Source organism: Tachyglossus aculeatus, chromosome 6 (assembly GCF_015852505.1).
Source record: "Tachyglossus aculeatus isolate mTacAcu1 chromosome 6, mTacAcu1.pri, whole genome shotgun sequence".
In the NCBI taxonomy this organism is placed as follows: Eukaryota; Metazoa; Chordata; class Mammalia; order Monotremata; family Tachyglossidae; genus Tachyglossus; species Tachyglossus aculeatus.
Window position 1 is genome coordinate 47,106,607 of NC_052071.1, and position 21,750 is coordinate 47,128,356.

The window sequence follows — 21,750 nt, forward strand, 5'->3', positions numbered from 1 at the left end:
ACATCGTAAGTGCTTAACAAATACCATTATTATTATTATTATTGTTATTAGATCCCAGGTCCTCTGGCTCCTCAGTCTGGACTCTTCTGAGGCAAAAGGAGGCTGGCACTGGAAGTCTGAATGGGAGCAGGCTATGGTGGCCAGTGAGGTGGGTAGCCAGCCATCTCACACAAGTACCTTGAGGAGCTCCAGGCTCTAAGCCTGTATACCTATGTGCCCTGCCAGTCTTTGCTGCCCAAATAGTCTCTACCCCTTTAAGTAACTCTGCAAGCTGGCGTGTTTACTCCCCACTCTCCCTTCCTCCTTGGGTGTGAATGCCTGAGTGCTTTGAGCTCTTCAGGATGCATCATGCTTATATGTATTTTTTCAATGGGGAGGAACCACGGGGTTTTAGCCTGGACACCCCCTGGTCCTCCCTGCCATCTCACAGGTGTCTAAGGGGAAGTAGATTCGCTAGTCCTCATCCCTCCCATTCTTCTCCCCTCCAGGGCCGGAAGACTCAAGGGGAGTTGACCTGCCTGCTCAGCTCCCCAGCTGTCTCAGGTAGGGCAGTATCCGGCTCTTTCTCACCCCTTTGCAGTTACCCTGTAGTCCCTGCTGGGTCTCCAGGAGCAGCGGACGTAGCCATCTCAGTCTCCGCTCTTCAGCAGTCACAGTGGCCTGCCTCCCTGCTAGCATCCTGGGAAGCAACACTCAGCAGGGAAGAGCCCGGAGAGATTCCTCTGACCAGAAAAAGCATAGAGGACGTTGGTGACTGAGTGTAATAAGCTTCAGCAGGAGCTGGGCTGGCCTCCACTCACATAGGGCTCTGGAATAGTGACCTCCTTTGGGAGTATGAGGCTTATGCTTTGGTTTCTCTTCCTGGATTTCGTGCCTAACACTGGACCCGAGCAAGTAACCAGTATGTAAGCTCTCACCCTCCTTGTCATTCAAACCAGCCCCATCAAATCTGCTCAACCACTCTTTCAAGGTCCTAGATCTGATACTAACTCTGTTATATTGTACTCTCCCAAACACTTAACACAGTGCTCCGCACACAGTAGCTGCTAAATAAATACCATTGATGGAATGATTAACTGTTGCTTTGGCTATAGAAGGCATAATCCTTGATAGTCTCACTGATTCCTCAGATGCTGAGCCTGAGTAAAACACCTCAGTCATAACAAACCCCTGGTTTGGAGCCAGTTTGGAGCCAGTTAATGTGGAGGTGCCAATCACTCACTCTATACCTAATGGACATGCATCGTATTACACAGTTGTTAAACCTCAAAAAATATGTTTTTAATAATCACTTTGTATTTAATTAACAGGCAACAACTCTCCTATTAAATCCAAATTAAATCTGAATATGAGTCATTTAAAGTGTGACTGACCACAGAGCCACTAAGGTTCCTATCAAACCTTTTTTGGGAGGGTGGAGAAGAGAAGAAGCAGGAGGAAAGAAGCGGGGAAGATGAGAGCAACCTGGCAGATTCATTCATTCATTCAATCATATTTATTGAGCGCTTACTGTGTGCAGAGCACTGTACTAAGCACTTGGGAAGTACAAGTTTGCAACATATAGAAACGGTCCCTACCCAACAGCGGGGTAGATCTCATTAAGCCTCAGGTCTTCACTACGCTAAATGTTTCAATCCTAAGTGCAAAATGTCATCAGACTCCACTGCCTCTCACTAAAAATGCCACCCTCCCTGAAAGTCCCACAGACCGCTTCTGACTCAGTCATTTTCATGAAAGGTCTCATTTTTGCTGAGAGAGAAGTGGGAATCCTGTTTATGTGCACAAGTGCTTTCTGCAACTCTGAACTGGAGTTGCTTTTCCCCAGCGAAATCTCGAACACTGGACTATCTCTGGCTAGTGGATAGGCTGGGCCACTTTGGGGATTTAGGATCAGTAACTCTGAAGGGGGATATTTCCCAAATGGAGAAGTACGTTCTCTCTCCTAAATATGTTTCTGTACTAGTAATGGTAGAAATAGTATTTATTAAATTAATCCTGTGTGCAGAGATTAATTAAATTAATCCTGTGCAGAGAGAGCTGTACTTAGTACTGAGAAAATGTATGCCTCTAAACTATAAGCTCATTGTGAGCAGGGAAGATGCCTGTTTATTATTATATTGTACTCTCCCAAAAGTACAGCGTCCTGCACACAGTACCTGCCAAGTGCTTAGTACAGAGCTCTGCACATAGCAAGCTCTCAATAAATACAATGGATTGAATGGGATTAGACACAGTACCTGGTTCCAACAAGTTGGTTATCTACTAGTCTCGTTTTGAACAAACTTCCTTTGGTCTGACTTGAGCAGCCTCTTTCGTCCCATCGCTTAGCACAGCGCCTTATACAAGGTAAGCACTCAATAAATATGGTTGCCTGATTGATTGATTGACTTCCTCTTTCTCCAAGACTCAGTTAAAACCTGACTTCCCTCCCCAGCTCAACATCAAACATATCTCAAATTCCCCTCTTACCCACTGATCAAGCAAAAATTCCTCACTTTTGGTTTCAAAGCTGTACATCGCCTTGTCCCCTCCTACCTCAGCTCCCTTCTCTCCTTCTATAGCGCAGCCCGCACACTCCGCTCCTCTGGTGCCATAACCTCCTCACTGTGCCTTGTTCTTTCCTGTCCCGCCGTCGACCCCTGGCCCACGTCCTACCTCTGGTCTGGAATGGCCTCCCTCCTCAAATCTGCCAAACAATCACACTTCCCAGCTTCAAAGCCCTATTGAAAGCTCACCTCTTCCAGGATGCCTTCCCAGACTAAGCCTCCCTTTTCCTCCTCCCCCTCATCTTGCCCCATCTCACTCTCTTTGTTCTACCCCCCACCCCACAGCACTTGTGTATATATGTACATTTCTATAATTCTATTTATTCATTTTAATGCCTGTTTTACTTGTTCTGATGTTTACATATATATCTCCAATTCTACTTATTTATCTTGATGCTGTTGATGCCTGTTTACTTGTTTTGTTGCCTGTCTCCCCACTTCTAGACTGTGAGCCTGTTGTGGTCAGGGATTGTCTCTGTTGTTGAATTGTACTTTCCAAGCACTTAGTACAGTGCTCTGCACACAATAAGCACTCAGTAAATATGATTGAATGAATGAATAAATGAATGAACTGATACCTATCAACTGTTAAACTGATATCAATTGGTATCTATTATAACTTATTTTATATGCATGAGGGATGATCATTTTGTTTACTGTCTGTGACCTCTGTGACTAGATTTCAATCTCTTTGAAGGCAAAGTCCACATCCTATCTGTATTCAGTATTACTTGTCACACTAACACCACGTATGGAGTGGCTCACCAATGAACATTTAATAATGTTGACGATGACAGAAAAAGATGACGATATTTCAGGATAGATAAACTTACTTTATAATTTCTTAGTTCTCAGATACCCTGACCTAAGGCAGACTTCAGAAAGGAATAATGTTGATCTTCTCCCCCTCTCGACTGTAAGCTCTTTGTTGGCAGGGAACATGACTAACAACTCTGCATTTTACTCTCCCAAGCACTTAATACAGTGCTCTGCACACAGTAAGTGCTCAATAAGTATCACTGATGGACTTTCAGCTCTGAGGAAGACTTCTCAGCCATGACTTTGTCGTGAACTGAGGCTGGAAATCCGGTCCTAAAGCTATGAATTAAGAAAATAATGGTTTTGACCCCAGAATTGAAACTACTTGGTAAGGATCTTTAAAGAGATGGAAAAAAATGAAGGCTCTTTGTCTGGAGAGATAAAAGCTTTTAAGCAGAAAGTCCTTTTCTAGCACAGGCCTAGAGGAGAAGTGCTTAAGTTGGTAAAAATCATTAAGAGATAGACAGCGAACAAGGAACTGTCCTTCACCAAATCTCATAATAAGATGAGTGGGCACTCACTGAAGCAAGAGGGCCAAAGGTTCAAAACAAATAAGAGGAAACACTTCTTCACAACAAAGATGGGTACCCTATGGAAATTTCTACCCAAGGAAGTTGTACAGACCAAAAATATTAATACAGGCAAGAGGGTTTGGGGATAATTTATCGATTAGTGGATGACAATGGATAATTAGAGGGAAAGGTAAAGAACATTGGAAGGTTTAAGAAGAGTTAAATGGATTTGTGGTCAATTGTCCATAATGCTTTTTTTAGAGGGAGAAAATACTAATATGAGGAGAGATGCCTAGAAAATAAATGCTACCCTGTTTCTCCAAGCACCGTATTGCCCATGTTAGAAGCAGACGACTGAACTGGTTGGATCAGTACAGGTATATTCTGGGTTACTATCACCTCAAGTTTACAATCCATATTGTGGGATGCTTCATCCCACAATGGCATGGGAAGCAGGATGGCCTAGTGGATAGAGCCCAGGCCTGGAAGTCAGAAGGACCTGGATTCTAGTCCCGCCTCCTCCACTTGTCTGCTGTGTGACCTTGGGCAAGTCACCTCACTTCTCTGGGCCTCAGTTATCTCATCCATAAGCTGGGGAGTAAAACTGGGGCTTCAGGTGGGGCAGGGACTGTGTCCAACCCGATGAGCTTGTATCTACTCCAGTTCTTAGTAAAATGCCTGGAACATAACTAAGCACTTAGCATATATCACCATTATTATTACCCCAGCTTACAACCATCTCATTGTTTGGCCCCTTCCCCCATGCATACGGCCATTCAGTTCCCCATGCTTTCGCCAGAACTACAGGTGTATCAATCCCTTCCTGCTCTTTTTCCCTGTGGGCTGAGATTAAGCAATCAACAATAAATGAATCTTGGAGGAAGCTCAGGCCATGGTTTGTGTCAGATTTTCAAGGCATTGAGGAGACCCCTGAGCAGATAACCGTAGAAGTTGTTGAACTGGGAAGGCAACTTAATTTAGAAGAAGATGATGCAGATGTCGATGAGTTAATTGCATCTCATTCACAAGAATTGCTGTTCAACAAGGACCTCGTTGAACTTTGACAATCCAATGCATCATTGCAAGATGCCAAAATAAATTAAGAAGAAAAAGTTAGGGCTTCTCTGCTGTCCGGTAAAATGTGGGTATCAAAAAGTCTTGCATCAATTTTCAAAAAAAGCAGACGAATTTATAAATAGGATTGAAGAAGACAGCCCTAATGGAGAGTGGAGTTCAAAGCTGCCCAGAGGTTTTCAGAAGGCATTAGTCTGCTACAAGAAGAAAAGAAGAAGGCTGCTGATACACCTAAATTGAAGCTGAAAAACAACTATTACAGTCAGCAGAACAAGCTTCTACTTCTGCAGCCTCTTGCAAAGACTCATAATCATATTACAACTCTTCCTTCACTTAATCTTGTAACGTTATGCTTTGAATTACTTTAATAAAGATATAAAACAATAGTATAGTGACATTTATCATTACAGTATGCAACACATAAAGGACTTTAATATTCCTCTCTCAGAGGTTTTGGAATGAACTGGAGTTTGTAACATGGAACGCTCTCCTCCAGAAGGCCAAGCAAATCCACTGGGAACACGCTGCCCCTCCATTACAGCTCCCAGCATGTCCTGCACACCGTTGGCGGTGAGGAGCTAAGCCAGATCACTCCCTGGGCCTCTTGTGTCACCAGATAGCTGCTGGAATCCCCCAGAAGCCTGCAGTTCCCTCATCGGAACTCCCAGGACTCCTCCTCCTCCTCCAGGCTGACTTCCCAGGATATCACACCAGCTCTCCTCGGGATCAGTGAAGGCTCTCCTCCCTGGCTGCCTCACTCAACCCTGCCAGGGCAGAGAAAAACAGCTGCAGGATGGCACTGCCACTACAAAACCTTCAGAAGCCTGTGGCAGCTGTCACTGCAGTTCTCATTGGGTCTGTGGTTGTAACTGAAATTCTGCTTCTCCAGCCACAGTGCCCTACTGATTTTTGGGTTTTTTGCCTTTATATTTTTTTGTCATTTTTATACTTGTTAAGTGTTTACTATGTGCCAGGCATTTTACTAAACATAGGGCTAGATACAAGCTAATCAGGTTGGACACAGTCCTTGTCCCACAGGGGGCTCATAGTCTTACTCACCATTCTAAAGATGAAGTAACTGAGGCTCAGGTAAGTTAACAGACCTACTCAAGGTCACATAACAGACAAGTGGTGGAGACAGTATTAGAACCCAGGTCCTTCTGACTCCCACGCCTGCAATAATAATAATAACGATGGCATCTGTTAAGCGCTTACTATGTGCCGAGCACAGAAGCTTGGGCTCTAAAGAGAGGAACTCCTTTCTTGGTAACAGTGTGCCTTGATAATATTTACTAAAATGGTCATGATCAATCAATCAATCAGTAGCATTTATGGAGAACTTGCTCTGTGCATAGCACCGTGAGTGCAACAGCTTGGCCCTGCAAAAGATGGGCAAAATATAGTTTGAGAGAGGTTTTGCCATCTGTCAGTCATTTCACTCCAAAGGCCTGGTGAGCTTCAGCGCTCAATAAATATGATTGAATGAGTGAATGAATGATCAGGGCACCAGCGGCCTGATGCATTGTGGTCTTCCAGGACTAGATTTCAGGAAGGAACATTGTATACTATTACTTCTAATTCCAATCTCCCTCTTGGATTTCCCCAAACTCTACAAGTGGCATGGACCTCCAGGTCTCAGCTGTATAGATCTAGCTTCCCTCTTAACTTGGATGACCAGCCCTAGATAACAATCATTTATAACGATAATAATAATATGTGTTAAGCACCTGGGTAGACACAACTCAATCAGGTCAGACATAGTTCCTGTCCCTCACGGAGCTCACAGTCTAACAAGGAAGGAGAACATAGATTGAATCCCCATTTTGCAGATGAGAGAACTGAGGCACAGAGAAGGTCTCACACAGCAGGTAATAATTATAATAATAATTATGGTATTCGTTAAGCATTTACTGGGTGCCAGACACTGTACTAAGTGCTGGTGTGGATACAAGCTAATCAGGTTTTACACTGTCTCTGTCCCACATGGGGTTCATGGTCTCGATCCCTAGTTTACAGATGAGGTTACTGAGGCACAGACAAGTGAAGTGACTTGTCCAAGGTCACGCAGTAGACATGTGGCAGAGCTGGGAGCAGAACCTATGACCTTCTGACTCCCAGGCCTGTGTTCTATCCACTATGCATGGAGCAAGATTAGAACCCAGGTCCTCTCACTCCCAAGGCCATGCCCTGTCCACTAGGCTACACTGCTTCTTTAGATCTAGATCACGCACTTAACACACAGGGCTGGGAGTCAGTCTCTCTTCCATTGACCTGCTCCTATATAACATGGGACAAGTCCCTTACTTTTCTATGCCTCAGTTTCCCCAGTGTCCCAAGGTGATTTCAATAACTAGCCTTCTCTACTTTGTCAGGAGGATGTGAGGAAAATTGAGATCATTTATGAGAAAGTGCTTTGGATAATGAAAGTGTCACATGAATTTGAAAAGGTGGCCAAAATATCTTGTTGTTATTCAATCAGCTCCTGTCTTCCCATGAACTTTCCCTGTCCTCAGGATTGTTATCCAGTCACCTGGAGAGGCCAGTGTCTGTTTTGCCTGGGGAGGCCCAGCAGTGTTAACCCAATTCCCAATGCTCCCTTGCTCAGTGGGATAAATTCTTGCTCTCCTGATGATGACATTTATTAAGAGCTTACTAAATACCAAACACAGTAGTAAGCACTGGAGGGTAGATATAAGATAAATCACTCACAGCCCCGATAGGTCTGGTGCCCTAGGTAAGTTATTCAACCACACATTGCCTGTTTCCTTGTCTGATGACAACTCTAACCTAGTAGTAGTAGTAGTAGTAGTAATAGTAGTAGTAGTAGTAGTAGTAGTAGTAGTAGTAGCAGCAGCAGCAGTAGTAGTAGTAGTAGCAGTAGTAATAATAGCAGTAATGGTAGTGTAATGCAGTGAACTAAGTGCTTTCAAAGTACAAACCAAGCGACACACCTCTTGCCTACAAAAAGAACAAAAAAACAGAGAGTTGGCTTCATCATGAGATCAGTAGCCTCTTTGGGTTCCAGAACCCTGAAGCCATTTTTTTCTCTTCTCCACCCTATGACGGACAAGAAGTTAATTAAGGATCAGAGTTGGCTTCAAATGGTAAGCAAGGTCCAATGCCACCTCGGGTAACTGCACAGGGGTCAGTGGTCACCTGGGACATTCTAGAGATAGTGGCCACCTAGCATTTCTTAAAGATGGAGGCCACATGAATTCCCCAAGATAGCTATACTATTGTCCTGCTTAAATAATAATAATAATAATAATGGTATTTGTTAAGCGCTTACTATGTGCAAAGTACTGTTCTAAGTGCTGGGGATGCTACAAGGTGATCAAGTTGTCCCTCGGGGGGCTCACAGTCAATCCCCATTTTACAGATGAGGTAACTGAGGCACAGAGAAGTTAAGTGACTTGCCCAAAGTCATACAGCTGGGAGTCGGGATTTGAACCCATGACCACTGACTCCAAAGGCCCGTGCTCTTTCCACTGAGCCACGCTGCTTCTCTAAAAGATGGTGGCCCACTGGTGACGTGTAGGGTTCTGGAGCCTAATTTTCTGGGCAGGCTCATTGCAGGGGGTGGGGCAGGGGCAGAGAAATGTTTTTTGGCAAGATATTGCATATTAAATCATCATTTTAGGGTGTGCAGTAGGCCTTGATGGGATTGAGTAGAATGTAGGGGGTCTTTTGGGCCTCACCTCAGGGAGGTGCAATATATGAAGCCAGTCCAGCTTGGGATGAAGTGCTTGGGTTGGCCAAGATCCATTCTTTTCCCTCTCCTCCCACTCCTTTCTCTGTTGTCCTTTCACCCTTTATTTACCCCTACCTCAACCCCACAGTACTTATGTACATATCTGTAATGTACTTATTTATATTTATGCCTTCCTCCCTCTCCAGGTCGTAAGTTACTTATTGTCAGGGGATGTTTCTACCAACTCTGTTACACTGTACTCTCCCAAGTATTTAGTTTAGAACTCGGCACACAGTAAGTGCTCAAAAAATACCACTGATTGATTGACTGAAGACCTCCTCTCAGGAGTGTGGCCCTTCTCACTGGTTCCTTCCACCCAGTGCATTTATTCTAGACCTCACTGGAGCTCACTAGGTCCCCTTTAATCTGCCCTGAGGGCCTGTCTGGACCTCAGACATCTCATTATTTCCTCTCCCCTTCTTCCCAATCTTTTGCCTCTAACATCTATCCTCTGTTGCCTAGCAACTCAGCACCAACTCAGAATATTAACTACCCTGTGCCTTCCCCTGTTCTTCTCCAGAGGGCTGAAAATGGGTTGGCTGGGTACAGGAACCTCCTCTCTGGCATTATAGAGGGCACCAAGACTCCCTTGTCTTCTACCTGCTGTTTTCACTTCATTCATTCATTCATTCAATCGTATTGATTGAGCACTTACTGTGTGCAGAGCACTGTACTAAGCGCTTGGGAAGTACAAGTTGGCAACTTCTCCCAGGAGGGGCAGAGCTGAACCCACCTTTCCACTTCTCTGGTTTAATCATGGGCACAACATGGGTCAGCAGTCATTCTCATGACTGGCATGGTATTATTATGCACTTGTGCCAACTTCCATACTAAGCACAAGGGTAAATACAGATGATCAAATCGGACACAGCCCCTGCCCCGCAGAGGACTCAAAATCTAAGGGATAGGGAGAGCAGGGGCCTTCGCTCTATTTTTCTGATAAGGATACGAAGGTGCAGAATACATACGTGAGATTTTCCCTGGGTCATACAGCAGTCTGATGGCAGGAGTAGGATTAGAAGCCCAGTTTCCTGACCCCCAGTCCCAGGCCTTTGCCATGAGGCCAGACTACCACCCAGGGAACTTCATACTCCCAATAAATCTATCAGTTAATTGTATTTATTGAGTGCTTACTGTTGTGCAGAGCACTCTACTAAGCACTTGGGATAATTCAATATAACAGAGCTGGTAAACATGTTTCCAAAAAGAGAAAGCAGCATGGCTTAGTGGAATGAGCCCGGGCTTGGGTGTCAGAAGTCATTGGTTCTAATCCCGGTCCCACCACTTGTCAGTTGTGTGACTTTGGGCAAGTCACTTAACTTCTCTGTGCCTCAGTTACCTCATCTGTAAAATGAGGATTAGGACTGTTAGCCCCACGTGGGACCACCTGATTACCTTGTATCTATCCCAGCACTTAGAACAGTGCTTGGCACATTGTAAGCACTTAACAAATACCATCATCATCATCATCAAAAAGATTGCCTTATCTTCTGACTTTGCTATATGACCCAAAAGGTGAGTGACTGCCACAGTTCAGCCTGGTAATGTTGTTCCAACCCAAACAAGGATATACGATCCTTTGGATCAATGAAAGTATTCTGCACAGGCAGGTGGAATTTTTTTCAATTAAAAAATCCATGTCTAAGTTTGTTATACACCAAGCTGACCAGACCACTAGTTCCAATTTAGACAGTCAGCCAATCATATTTACTGAGCACTTACAGCATGCAGAGCACTGTACTAAGCATTTGGGGGAGTACAATGTTATGATATAACGTACAAATTCCCTGCCCATAGTGAGTTTACAGTCCAGAGGCCTTTAGAATCCAGTCCTCAATTCAGCCCTTGCAATACATTGCTAGAACCATGAAATCAACACGACCATCTGATTGACAACCCCCAGTCCTATCTTTCTACCCCACTGCTTTCCTGGTAGGCTGGGAACATCTCTACTAACTCTGTTGTGTTGTACACTCCCAAGCACTTAGTATAGTGCTCTGCACACAGTAAGCATTCAATAAATGCTATTTATTGATGGTTGTTTCTCTGCAGTCTCTGGAATCCAGGCAGTCTGGCATTAGGAGGAGAAGGCAGGGCCCAGGGCCACCACCACCACAAGGAGTTAGATGCCCATCAGGCAGACTTCCTGACCGAGCATTAGGATACAATCTCATGGCAAAAAAAATGTCCTGTCCAGGATCATGGCCTCATGGAAAGAACATGGGCCTGAGAGTCAGTTTCTAATATGGGTTCTCATCCAGGCTCTGTCATATGTCTGCTGTGTGACCTTGGACCAGTCATTTAACCTCTCTGTGACTCAGTTACCTCACCTGTAAAATGAGAATTAAGCCTGTGAGCCCCATGTGGGACAGGGACTGTGTTCAACCTGATCAGATAATGCTTAGAACAGTGCTTGGCATGATAGTAATGGCTCAGTGGAAAGAGGATGGGCTTTGGAGTCAGAGGTCATGGGTTCAAACCCCAGCTCTGCCAATTGTCAGCTACGTGACTTTGGGAAAGTCACTTAACTTCTCTGTGCCTCAGTTACGTCATCTGTAAAATGGGGATTAAGACTGTGAGCCCCCCGTGGAACAACCTGATCACCTTGTAACCTCCCCAATCAATCAATCAATCATATTTATTGAGCACTTACTATGTGCAGAGCACTGTACTAAGCACTTGGGAAGTACAAATTGGCAACATATAGAGACAGTCCCTACCCAACATTGGGCTCACAGTCTAAAAGGGGGAGACAGTGCTTAGAACAGTGATTTGCACATAGTAAGCACATAATAAATGCCATTATCATTATTATTATTATTAACAAATACCACAGTTACAAATTATTATTGTTATTACTAGGTTAACCTATGGTTTTTGTCCAACCCATTGTACTGAACTGCAGCAAAACTCACAAGAAGCTAATCCTCCGATCATTAGCCATTCAGAAAGTCAGACGTAGCTAGAACGGCTACGTTTTTCCCATCCGTCATTTGGTTTTTGCAGTTCAGATTCAGGCTCGGACTGTTGAAAAACCTGTAGCATTTTTACAGAAGCCTCAATTATTCAGAGAACAAGGATGGTGCAGAGAGAGGGCAGGCAGCCTTCAGAGCAGAGATTTTAGCTCCTATGGCCTAAGTGGTTATTGGGGATGGAGCACAAAATTAGCAAATGCCGTTCACTGCTTCTCATTTCTGAGGATTTTCAGGTGATTGCTTTTTCCTGTACCAAGAACATCCTTGTTTTCAGGCACAAGCACAGAATTGTGCTCTGTTAACCAAGCAAGAAACCTTCTCTGTGCAATTATATGTGGTCCCTTGGTATCAGATTCATTTACTGAAAGAGGAGCAGGGCAAGGGTAATAGTAACTCTCTGAGAATATGAGAAATGGGAGGAAGGATGAAAGGCATAAGCATCTATGCCTTATGAGAACCAGCCTGGTGTAGTGGCTAAAGCCTGTGTCTGGGATTCAGGAGGACCTGGGTTCTAATCCCAGTTCTGCCCTTTGTCTACTGCGTGACTTTGGGCAAATCACTTTACTTCTCTGTGCTTCAGTTACCTCATCTGTAAAATGGAGATTGAGACCATGAGCCCCGCGTGGGACAGGGACTGTGTCCAACCCGATTTCCTTGTATCCACCCCAGTGCTTAGAACAGTGCTGGGCACAGAGTGAGTGTTTAACAAGTACCATAATTATTATTATTATTATTATAACTATTATTAAGGGGAAGGGACAAATCTCTTTTGGAGCTATGGCTCTATGGTTCCATGGAAGTTAAGGAATTCTCCTGGTTGGAGGGCAAAGGGATCCATGGGAATTCTGGGATTCGATTTCAAAAATGACCCTATGCCTTCATTTGGATGATTAGATCCCGAAGTTTGCAAGGGAGGAAACAGTTTTAGAGCTTGAAATGGATTCTTTTGCTTACTCTGTGGGAAGAGGGATTCTTTTTTTCTGTTGGCCCAAGGCACAGCAATAATTCACATGTGATCTAGGTTGTTTCCGTGTCTCCATCCTCCCCCTCACTTACTGCCTTACCAACTCCTTCCCCTATGTCCTGGACATAATAATAGAGCAACTAGTTTCATTTTGTGCTGATTTTTAATAATGTGGCAATGTGATGAGTATGGCATTAGTCATGCTAAGTGTTGGGTGAGACACAAGGTGATAATAGTAATAAGAAGAAGAACAATAATAATAATGGAATTTGTAGAGGAACAGCATGGCTTAATGGAAAGAGGACAAGCCTGGCAGTCAGAGGACCTAGGTTCTATTTCTGGCTATGTCATGTGCCTGCTGTGTGAGCTTAGACAAGTCAACTTCTCTGTGCCTCAGTTACCTCATCTGTAAAATGCAGAATCAATGCCTGCTCACCCTCCTACAAAGATTATTCGCACTGCGGTGACAGGTACTTTCTCTGACCTGATCATCCTTTATTTTCCCCAGTGCTTAGAACATTGCTTGACTCATAGTACGCACTTTAAAAGTTCCACAGTCAGGCAATCATATTTAATGAACACTTACTGTGTGCAGAACATTGTTCTAAGCACTTGGGAGAGTATGATATAACAATAAACAGACACATTCCCTGCCCACAACAAGCTTACAGTCTAGAGGGGAAGACAGACATTAATATAAATAAATACATAACAGATATGTACATAAGTGCTTTGGAGCTGGGAGGGGAGACCAGTCAGGGTGATGCAGAAGGTAGTGGGAAAAGAGGAAAGGAAGGTTTAGTCAGGGAAGGCCTTTTGGAGGAGGTGTGCCTTCAATAAGGCTTTGAAGGCGGGGAGAGGAATTTCACAGTTATTATCATCATCATGATTATTATTATCTGTTAAGTGCTTACTATGGTCCAAGAACTGTACTAAGCACTGGGATAGATTCTGCAAGACAATCAAGTCAGATACAGTCCCTGCTCCATACAAGACTCACAGTCCAAGTGGGAGGGAGAACAGGTATTTAATCCCCATTTGACAGTTGAAGAAACTGAGGTGCAGAGAAGCTAAGTGATAAAGTCACACAGCAGGCAAGTGGTAGATCCAGATTCAAACCCAGGTCCCCTGATTCCCCTGATTAGAGGAGCAGTGTGGCTTAGTGGATAGAGCATGGGCCTGGAAGTCAGAAGGACCTGGATTCTAATCCTGACTCTGCCACTTGTCCATTGTGTGGCCTCGGGCAAGTCACTTCACTTCTCTGGGCCTCGGTTACCTCATCTGTAAAATGGGGATTAAGATTTTGAACCCCATGTGGCATGGGGACTGTGTCCAACCTGATTAGCTTGGATCTACCCCAGTGCTTAAAACTGTGTTTGACACATAGTAAGTGCTTAACAAGCACCATAATTAATTAATTAATTCCCGGGCCTGTGCTCTTTCCACTAGACCACATGACTGGACACAGGCCCCATCCCACATGGGGCTCACAATCTATCTTATTTATTTACCTATTCGATCATATTTATTGAGCACTTACTGTGTGCAAAATGCTTCTCTGTAACAGATGATGAAACCGAGATCTAGAAAGGTTAGTGTAACTTGCCCGTGGTTACACAGCCGGTGGTGGAGCTGAGACCCAGCTAGGGTCTCCTGACTCCCGGTGAAGTGCTGTTTCCAACAGCCCTCCCTAGAAGACACCACTCCCAAGATCAACTAGTCAACAAGTTAGGCCGCTGAACAACACCCAGGATCTTGAAACCCAGAGCAACTTCGGGTCTCCTGCAGCCATCATGGAAGCTCTGGGCAGTGCTGAAGTGGTCTAGGTGACCCACATAGGTCTGGAGAGCCTCTTGGATCTCAAGAGCTAAAGCAAAGGTCCCAGATCTGCTCTGTAACACACTGTGGACAAAGTCAGCAAATGAACTCTACAGTATGGCCCCAAACTGTGCTGCTCTACTGTACCCACCCAAGGGTTTAGCACAATGCTTTACAAACAGTAAGCACTCTACAAGAGAAGCAGTACGGCCTACTGAAAAGAGCCCAGGCCTGGGAGCCAGAGGAGCTGTGTTCTCACCCTGGCTCTGCCACCTGCCTGCTGTGTGACTCAGGGAAAATCACTTAACTTCTCTGTGCCTCATTTTTCTCATCTGTAAAATGGGTATTGAATACCTGTTCTCCCTCCTACTAAAATATGAACAGCGACTGTGCCTGTGTCCATTCCGAAAACCTTCCATCTACTCCGGCACTTAATACACTGCTTGACATATCATAAGTGCTTAGCAAATTCCACGATTATTATAACTATTATTATAAATACCACTGGGTGACATTGTTTTCTTCCTCCAATCGTTTTGCTTATGTGGTAAAATGTATTGGGTCAAACATATTAATGCTCAGCTGAGTTCAGTTCCACTTCTGTGTACTTTGCCAGTGCTTAGTACAGTGTTCCACACACAATAAGTGCTTAGCAAATATTATTGCTACTATGAGTCACCCTGGATGAAGCAACATGGCTTTCTAGAGGCCTGGGATGGGTTGGTTTGCACACAGCAGAAGGATCCTTATAGTCATTTTGCCTACGTCTTGCCACTCGCTGTTTGTGGGGAGGATGTGGGAGGAAGAGCTCATGGTAGTGACCTCAATCTATTTGCACAAAAGTAAACCATCATTAGGTTGGAAACCTCCCCCAACTCTTATGGCAGAACCCACTCATTTGCAAGAAACATTTTGAGGAAATTCATTCATTCATTCAATCGTATTTATTGAGCGCTTACTGAGTGCAGAGCGCCGTACTAAGTGCTTGGGAAGTACAAGTCGGCAACATATAGAGACAGTCGCTACCCAACAATGGGCTCACAGTCTAGAAAGGGGTGACAGACAACAAAACAAAACAAAATGTGAACAAAACAAAACAAAACAAAACAAAAATGTTCACCAAGAGTTACATTTTTCCCCTGAAGAACAGGACACCATAGGAAATGCCATGCTGGATCAGATTGATAATCCATCTAGCCCAGAAATCTGTCCTTTGGGCCCTCAGTGGTTAAAAAAAAATACTTCCCCTGCCCTTTTGCAGAAGTTTTTTTTATCTCTCAAAGTATCTGTTGCTAAGTCTGCAAGCCCCAGAACTCTGGACACTCCAGATAATGTTCAAAAAAGGGCTCAACTTCACACCACTGAGCCTCAAATAGTCCACAGTATAAATGGAAAGGACTGAAAAGGAAAGTAATAACACAGAGGAACAAAAATATATTCTCATCATGAACTTGAGACTGCCACTGATTGAATTCAAAACTCTGATAAAAACCCAGTTATTGCTGACTTTGTTCCTCCCCTGTTCCCTGGTCTCCATCAAGAACCTGTCAACAAAATCTTTCTATTCACCGAGTGACACTGACCTATTTTCCAAATCTTGTACCCATGACATTGCTTCATAATCAATATTTTTGTGTGTGATAATCAATTTAGCACCAATGAATTAGGAACACTGCAGGCTACTGCAGAGCTGTTTGTTTTATTAATGAGAGTGCTAGTCACCAAACATCCCTCAGGACTCTTCCAAAAGGGACCCACTCCCCTCCTTGTGCAAGGAAACCCTCTTCTGGAACAAGAAGATAAATTGCTCTCTCTTCTTGGTTAGCTCTTGGCTCTTCCCGCCCTACTGTCTTCCTGGATTTGCCCTTTCCAAGTGTTTGTCTCTTGAAGTCTCAATGGATGAATATTGACAGAGATAAAACTTCAAATAAGGGTCCAGAATTTTCTTAGGCAATTCCCAGCCTAACCTTCTACACTCCTCCCTTGGCCTTGCATGCTTCACGTAAAAAGATTGCTCGCTCCCCCCGACCTCACACCACACCCTTCCCTCTCTGTCTCTCTCTGTTTCCCTTTCTCTCGCCACCTCACACTCTTCCAGACTTGCTGATAGTGTGCTAAGGTACACAATGGTCAGTGTGACTAGGCTCATTGTCATTCTTCATACATAGAGAAAAAGCTGAAAAAATGCTCTTTGAACATTCTTATTATTGCTATTATCATTGTTATATTTGTTAAGCTGATTTAAACACTGAGGTAGATACAGATTAATCAGGTTGGACACAGAATCTGTCCCACATAGGGCTCATAGTTTAAGTAGGAGGGAGAACAGGTATTGAATCCCCATTTCATTGGTGAGGAAACTGGAGCACAAAGACATCAAGTGATTTTCCCAAGGTCACATGGCAGATTGATGTTGGAGGCAGGATTAGAACCTGGGTTCTCTGATGCCCAGGTCCAATCTCTTTCCACTAGGTGATCCTGTTTCTGTAGTATTTATTGAGCATCTACTAAATGTAGAGCACTACAGCGCTAGGGTGAATAAATCAGAAACCAAACACACAATCGCTGCCTTCAAGAAACTTACAGTCAGTCACCTGCCCAATCACCAAAGCATGCAGTCACCAATCACATACACTCTGAATAACAATCATAATCATCATCATAATCATCACCACAATAATATTCACTAAGCTCTTATTATGTGCCAAGCACCGTACTAAGTGCTCGCCTAACCATTTGGCCGCCTGATTCAACGTCCACCTCTAAATTACAGCATTGCACCCAAGAACTTGAACCAGTGACAAGAGCCTCATGACCTAAGCTGTTTCAGAAGAAGCCATTTGGCACAACAAAGCACAGGGCTCTGCCAGCCGTGCTCAAAGCTTCACTAAGTCACAGCACAATATGAAGGTGCTTCCAGCACAGAGACCTAACTGCATGATATCCAATAGATTATCATGCCACCACTACCATCTCCACTCCAGCACCTGGCCAACTGTTGACATATGACTGCATTTCCTCTACTACTTCACAGTCCAGAATCTGGGACTAGCCAGCACCAAATAAAGAGGATATGGGCTCTAAGGTATTATACATCAGCATTACAGGAGCTGGAGCATGAAGCCCGGTTACTTCTCTCCCACCCGCCACGGACATACTCTCTCTGAAAAGCCGCAATGGGCAAGGGTCTTTGCTCTGTTATGTGATTCCTGCCAAGCAATGAGTCACATTGCACATTCCATCCTTCCCTCTACGCAGCTCAATCAATCGATGATATCTGTTGAGTGTCTATCGTGTGCAGGGCACTGTACTAAGAGCTTGGGAAAGTACAATGTATGACCAGTTTTGCTCTCTGTGGGATGGAGCAGAAGCCCTGCATTTTGTCAATCACTTCCTCAACTCCACCCAGCAACGCATGCGCCGGGGGCAATTTTAAATGATCAGAGGGATGTTGGGAGAACTGGGGCTCAGAAAATGCTGCGCAACCTTCAAAATGCAAGGCAAAGAATTGTCGTTGTTACCAAAAGCCTAGTGATCCTAGAAAAATGCTGATTGACATTTTAAAACTGTCTAAAAGCTAGAAAATGGAGAGCTAACACTCCCTCGCCATTGCCATTAGCTCTGACATCTGGGTGGACGGGCTTTCCGTTCCCTGACCAACCTACACGTTTGCCAGTCTGCCTCAAGCTGATGGTTTACAGTTACATAAAAAAAATTTGGTTCCTTTTTAGTTTACTGTGGAACGCTATGTCCAGTTGACCAGGGTCGCTTGATTGTTGGATGAAAGAGGCCATTAAAAGACCCAGCTTTCTGTGGAAAGATAATCGGATAGTCTGGGCTCACAGATACTGGTCATGGCCCCTCTGACTCTCCCTCCCCTCTGACCTCTGTCAAGGTCATGACCACAGTCCTTTGGTGAATTTTGGAGTAAGGGCTGGAGGAGGGGAGGTAGAGAGGGGAAAGTGAGCCTAGAGGAAAGTCTAGAAGGAAGTGACAAACTCTCATGATTGACAGCAGCAGCCAAATCCCTCTTTCAGAAAGTCTTCCAGCCTCTCGAGGATACCAGCATTAGCGGTCTTATATTTCTCAGGGTGCAGGCGCACCTACACTCCAAATTTTCCCTTTCTGCTTTTGTACTTCCAACCTTTTAGGACTCCCACCCTAGTTAAGAACTCAGGAGAGCATGGCCTACTTGGAAAAACAAGGGCCTGGGCGTAAGAGAACCTGGGTTCTAATTCCAGTTCTGCCACTTGTCTGTTGTGTGAACTTTTGCAAGTCACTTCACTTCTCCATTCCTGTTACCTCACCTGTAAAATGAGGATTTAGACTGAGCCTCACATGGGACATAGACTCTAAGCACATAGTAAGTGCTTAGTAAATACTATTTTTTAAAAAAAGGGGATTTATTATTTTAAAAGGAGGAGAATGGGTTTCTGTTGCCATTTTTGCTGCCAGTCCCGCATGGGGCAATGAGGGAACTGCAACTGTTGTTGGGGGCAACCCTCTGATCTTCAGTGTTTCTGCCCCTGAAAGGGCAATTAAAATGCTTTTGCACAGTTAGGTAAAATCAGCTCCAGAAATAGAAACCAACTCTATTGAGGACCACATCAAAGGGCTCCAATTGTCCCTGGAGGTTTAGGTTGGGCATTAGAAACAGTTCTGATACCTTAGTTTCCTCAGCTGTAAAATAAGGACTCAATACATGCTATCCCTCCCACTTAGACCCTGAGCCTCATGTAGGACAGGGATTATATCTGACCAGATTGAACTGTATCTACCCCAGTATTTAGCATAGTGCTTGGCACGTAGTAAGAGCTTATGCCCTCCTCTTCCTACCTGATGGACAACTACTCTCCCTACGTTCAAGGCCTTATTGAAGGCCCATCTCCTCCAAGAGGCCTTCCCTGACTAAGCCCTCCTTTCCTCTTCTCCTACTCTCTTCTGCATCACTTTGACTTACTCCCTCTAGTCATCCCCCCTCTTTGTCCCACAGCAATTACATATCTGTAATTTTATGTATTTATATTTGTGTCTGTCTCCCCCTCTAGTCTGTGAGCTTATTGTGGGCAGGGAATATGTTATATTGTTATATTGTACTCTTTCGAGCACTTAATGTAGTGCTCTGCACACAGTATATGCTCAATAAATACAATTGACTGACTTCTTAACAAATACCACAGTTATATCTCTTATTATTGATTTCTTGATCATTAGGGGTTTATCCTAACACCAGATTTCATTCATTCATTCAATTGTATTTATTGAGTGCTTACTGTGCGCAGAGCACTGTACTAAGCATTTGGAAAGTACAAGTCAGCAACATATAGAGACGGCCCCTACCCAACCACGGGCTCGCAGTCTGAAAGGAGGAGACAGACAACAAAACAAAACATGTAGGCAGGTGTCAAAACTGTTAGAATAAATAGCATTATAGCTATATGCACAACATTAATGAAATAGAGTAGTAAATATGTACATCTAAAATAAATAGAGTAATAAATATGTACAAATAGCCCCCATAGTACAAATAGTACAGTTGAACCCCCATCTGAGGTTGCTGAATCTCCCTCCCTAAAGAGCTGCTACAATTAGATACGCATCTACGCCTTTGAAATGCAGCCTGTCTTGAGGCAGGGGCTGAACAAGATGACCTCTTGGGACCCCTTGTAATCCTCCATTTCTATGATTCTGGATAGATTTTTAATCTCTTCTGTGACTAACAAAATTGGGCACTTTCTCACCAGGTTTGTTCATTTTCAACATTAATATGCAGTAACAGAACAACTTCTAGCCTAGATGTAGAGAAGGAATAACACAACAAGAGTAGCAAAGCATATTTTAGTCCTGTGAAGTGAGAGTTGCTTAGAGCAGTCAGTCACCTTTGTGACGATTTCACCATGCTCATCTTGTGTTCATAGTGTGTGTTTATGACAATGCTTGCCTCCTTGTCCCGCATTCTTCTCCAGTATATTGTTCTCTTTGATTTGACATCTTTCCTCCTACCCAACAATTTATCAAGGGACAGAAGTTGGAATAAACAACAGGGGCAACTCATGCTTCTGACAACGGCTAAAAACCTTCCCAAGACCAACGAGGGACTTGTTGTATGGTATTGTAGGGTTCAGTATAGTGCTTTGCACACAATAAGTGCTCAGTAAATACCACTGAATGATTAATTGCTTGGTTGGTCTAAGTGGACCACTCAGCAGCCAACTGGGAAAATCACCTAATATCTGTCAAGAGTGTTAGTTTCTTTAACTTTAAAGATAACAGTCTCAGAGACCTCCCTGAGCCTCTGTTCCTCCTCCCCTCCCCATCACCCCTACTCCCTCCCTCTGCTCTACCCCCTTCCCTGCTCCACAGCACTTGTGTGTATTTGTACATGTTTATTATTCTATTTATTTTATCAATTATGTGTATATAACTATTATTGTCTTTATCTATTTCTATGCTACTGATGCCTGTCTACTTGTTTTGTTGTCTGTTTCCCCCTTCTAGACTGTGAGCCCATTGTTGGGTAGGGATTGTCTCTATCTGTTGCCAAATCAGTGCTCTGCACACATTAAGTGCTCAATAAATATGATTGAATGAATGAATGAATGAATGAGCCCTTTCTTACATGCAGACTTCAGGGCTGGAGGGGTAACTCCAGTCTCCTTGCCCCAGGAGACAGTAGGAGGAAATTCCATGAGGCCAGAGTTCTGGGGAATTGAAGTGATGGACCCTGAGATCTTGGAGACATATTTGGCTTTGTAGTAGCATGTGTGCAGAACACTATACTGAGCCCTGGGAAAGAACATGCGGGTGGGAATTAGAAAAGATTCCTATCCCTCAGAGGGCTTGAGTGTTAATGGAGGGTGTTAGATGTTCTGAATAATGGCAAAACCTGGGGTCGAACTGAGAGTGGAGTCTAGAATTCAAGTAGTTGCCAGTCTGACACTTGATTTTCTGTGGTTCTTCTGAGGGCATTCTGCTTCTGGGTCATCTCCTGAGATTTGGGTTGGGCCTAGTGGCTACTTGACTAGTTCTGGGCTTGAGCCATTCTTCTGTGGGCTAAGGGTGAGCCAGAATTGCTAAAGCATCCTCAAACCCAACAGAGGACATTACTCTCCCGCTTTGTCTCCCTTGTCTTATGCTGTCGAGTTCTCTCCAACCCATAGTGACATCATGGACACATCTCTCCCAGAATGCTCCGCTCTCCATCTGCAATCATTCTGGTAGTGTATCCATAGAGTTTTCTTGGTAAAAGCAGGAAAGTGCTCTACCATTGCCTCCTTCCATTAAGTCTCCA

The 21,750-nt window shown here is 44.1% G+C and overlaps 1 protein-coding gene across 3 annotated transcripts in view; it reads right to left on the minus strand.

Annotated features, from left to right (window-relative positions):
* Window positions 1-21,750, minus strand: part of GABRQ (gamma-aminobutyric acid type A receptor subunit theta) — a 143,170-nt gene that overhangs the window by 43,552 nt on the left and 77,868 nt on the right. The window lies entirely within an intron of this gene.